Source organism: Rutidosis leptorrhynchoides, chromosome 2, assembly GCF_046630445.1.
Source record: "Rutidosis leptorrhynchoides isolate AG116_Rl617_1_P2 chromosome 2, CSIRO_AGI_Rlap_v1, whole genome shotgun sequence".
Lineage (NCBI taxonomy): Eukaryota > Viridiplantae > Streptophyta > Magnoliopsida > Asterales > Asteraceae > Rutidosis > Rutidosis leptorrhynchoides.
In genome coordinates, this window is record NC_092334.1 from 687,330,716 (window position 1) to 687,334,956 (window position 4,241).

Sequence of the window (4,241 nt, forward strand, 5' to 3'; positions counted from 1 at the left end):
ACTGTTTCATACATTCATTTAACTTCGACCATTCCTGACGATTCACGAACAACTATTTGTAAATAGATATGCATATATATATATATATATATATATATAAGTATATAATAATATGAGATATTATATATTGTAATTGTTAGAATTAATTATGCAAAATAGTAATAATATATAATAATTATTAATTAAAAAGTATATATATATATATATATATATATATATATATATATATAAAGTATATAGAATATATATTTTGTGGTTTCAAAGTTATTTAGTAAACGACGGTAACGCTCAATTGTCATTGGATTGATAGTAAATGAGTTAAAAAGGGTACTTATGTGATTTTAAAATAAACGGTGACCCGAAACTGAGTTCTATAAATTATAGGCTTATTAAAAATATATTTAGGAACTATTTGTTGATTTTTTTTAAAACTTTTTATATTTTACTTGAGATTAGGAGTGAATAATTAATGTAATTTTTATTTAATAGTTAATGACCAAATTTTATATCATAATGACTAGAATAAATAAAGATAATTAATCTAAAAATTTGGAATTTTTCTGAAGACTTTTATCCGTCACTGATTAACAACAAGGTACGAGATTCAGTCCGTGAATTCTAGAGTCTAATAGTGTCGGTAGGATATTATTGTAACTGTGCTTAATTGAGTCATTTCCTTGTGTTACTGTTTTAAATTTCACATGTTTAGAATACTATTAATAATAATAATTTATTATAATTATATTACATGTATTTTTGTCAAACTTATATCCGTGAACCCATAATAATATTTATTTAATGAATTTAAAGTTTACTATTGTTAGTTAGTGCAGGTTTTTTTTTTCGGGAGACACATGACATATATTTAGTACTTTATCACATTCACTTATTTACATTACTGTTTTGATTTCAATATTATATTATATAAGTATATTATATATATATAGATAGATAGAGGACATATTAATGATCATAACAACTTTACTTGTCTGCCATATTTTTGCTGTCAACTCCCAACACCATCAATAAATTATTAATCAACTACACCTTCAAAAACTGAATCGTTAACGAGTTCAAATGACACCCAATTCATTTTCTTTTGTAAACCATCGTGCTACCTTCACCATTCACGGCCACTCTTCTTCCTCATCAACTACCATCATCTCTGATCTCCTTCTTCGTGACAAACCGCCTCCATCATCTTTTCCACATCGAACCACCACCTTCATCAAATTCTTGAACCATCGAACAACCTCCAAGATCACCACACACCAACATCACCTGCTGTTCGAATAACACTTACTGTTTCCTGCTTCCTGCTCGTATTTACAGCTCAAACCACCACCCAATCATCAACCCTTTGCTGCTGCTCGAGCCCTGGTTATAGCCACCATAACCTGCAATATTCCTTCGTTGTTGCAGCTATTGTTTGCTACTAATGCAGCTACAAAATGATGGGGCTGCTGCTACCCGATTAACACTAACAACCACCATTAGAACCGTCACCCTCGACCACAATATAAACCACGATAACCATCATATGGTTTCTATTTTTGTTCCTGTTTTCCTTTCGACACCCACACCAACGAAGAACTGCAATTTCTGGTTTCTGTCGAGAACAACAGCGAAGGTTAAGTTGTTGTTGTACCTGTTTGCTTTCGTGACCGACGGGTATGAGAGAATGATGATGATTCTGTGATGTTCGCTGTATAGTAATGATAATGATAAGATGATGATATGATCGTATGATATGATGCCAAATGATGATGAGTGACGATGAGGTGTAGCAGCGATGATGATCATGAAGATGATGATAGGTAATGGGTTTCGTTCTTGAATCAATTTAGAACCGATGATAATTATGATTATGCTTATGATTATATTAGGATTATGAGGATACATATTATGATAGCGATATTAGATGATAATAAATAATAAACGAATACGATGATGATGGAAATATGGTGACAATGATATATGATGAGAATGAAAAGAGTGATGAAGTTGGGAGGAAAAAGATAACAGTTTGGTGTATGTTAAGTATTTAAAAATCGAGACATATTACAAGAAATAGGTAACGGATGAATGGTTAGGGTGTTTGCAGTTAACCGAGAGGTCGCGGGTTCGAGCTCGGTCTGGGCATTTGTTTTTTTTTTGGAAAAGCTTTTTAAGGTAGTATTATTATTTACTATTATTCTTATTATTATTATCATTATTATTATTATTATTATTATTATTATTATTATTATTATTATTATTATTATCATAAGTACTAGTATTATTATTAGTAAAATTATTATTTTTATAGTTATTGTTATTAGTAGTATTATTATTATTATAGTTATTAATATAAATATTAGTATTAATATTAGTAAAATCATTAGTTTTATAGTTACTATTATTAAAAATATCATTTTTATAAAAACTATCATTTTTATTATTACAACTATTATTATTATTATTATAGGATGAAACAACTTTTTATTTATTATTATCAATATTATTTTATCAAATAACAATTAGTTACATAAAACTATATTTAATACATATAACATATAAATTACTAAAATAATATAGAAATTTGTTCGATTACAATTATGTGTGTTAATATATATACAAATGATATAGGTTCGTGAATCCGAGGCCAACCCTGCAATTGTTCAGTTCAGTCGTATGCATATTTTTACTACAAAATATCGTATTGTGAGATTCATTTGCTTCCTTTTTAAATGCTTTTGCAATATATATTTTTGGGACTGAGAATACATGCGCTGTTTTATAAATGTTTGACGAAATAGACACAAGTACTCGAAAATTACATTCTATGGTTGGATTATCGAAATCGAATATCGCCCTTCAAGTCTGGTAACCTAAGAATTAGGGAAATGGCCCCTAATTGACGCGAATCCTAAAGATATATCTATTGGGCCTAACAACCCCCATTCATGTCTATGGATGGCATTAGTACTTCGAGATTATTATTATACAGACGTCGATGTCTGTGGGGATATTCTATGCATTATGGTTAATGTCGATTATCAGGTGTTCAATCCATATGAATGATTTTTATGCAGATGGCTATATGCATGCATGATGTTTATGAGAAATGAAAATATGAAATCTTGTGGTCTATTATAAATGATGAAAATGAATATTGATGATAAACTAATGAACTCACCAACCTTTTAGTTGACACTTTAAAGCATGTTTATTCTCAGGTATGAAAGAAATCTTTTGCTGTGCATTTGCTCATTTTAGAGATATTACTTGGAGTCATTCATGACATATTTCAAAAGACGTTGCATTCGAGTCGTTGATTTCATCAAGATTATTATTAAATCAATTATAGTTGGATATATTATAAAATGGTATGCATGCCGTCAACTTTCGATGTGATGAAAGTTTGTCTTTTAAAAACGAATGCAATGTTTGTAAAATGTATCATATAGAGGTCAAATACCTCGCGATGTAACCAAATGTAATGTATTCGTCCAGATAGATTAGGACGGGTCGTTAAATCAAGTTGTTTACAACTATCACATAGTTGTCAGTTTGTTTACAACTAGTACATGGTTGTCAATTTGTTTACAACTTCTTCCATTTCCAAGTAGTATAAATAGAGCATCATACATGCTCATTTATATATCCTATATTCATTCTTCAATCTTGTACTAAAATATTAAATAGAGAGTTAGTGAGTTTTAATCTCCTAATTGCAAGAGATATAAAGGTTAGTACTTATCCTTGTAATTAGAGAGAAGTGTAATTCCTATTATTCTTATTAGTGAAACGTTTCTTTCCTTGCCGTGGTTTTTTTTTTTTTTTTACCCTATTGGGGTTTTCCACTTTAAATCTTGGTGTCTCTTTATTGTCGCTATTTCAATTATTACTAGCGGTTTGCTATAATTCGGTGTCGTTTTTCTCAACAAGTGGTATCAAGAGCTAAGGTTCTTATATCTAGTGTGTATTAATCTACTTATCGTATGCTCTGTGGTCACTACGATAGTGGACCTTTCACATCAGAAAATAAGTAAGATTACTTTCACTCGATAAAAGTTCTCGGGTACTATTTCTCAAAAAATAGTATTGTCGAAAAGAAGATTGTAATTATAGCAATGTCTACGAAATTTGAAATTGAAAAGTTCAACGGGAGTAATTTCTCGTTATGGAAACTAAAGATGAAAGCTATCCTCAGAAAGGATAAGTGTTTAGCGGCTATCGGTGAACGGTCATCCGAGTTC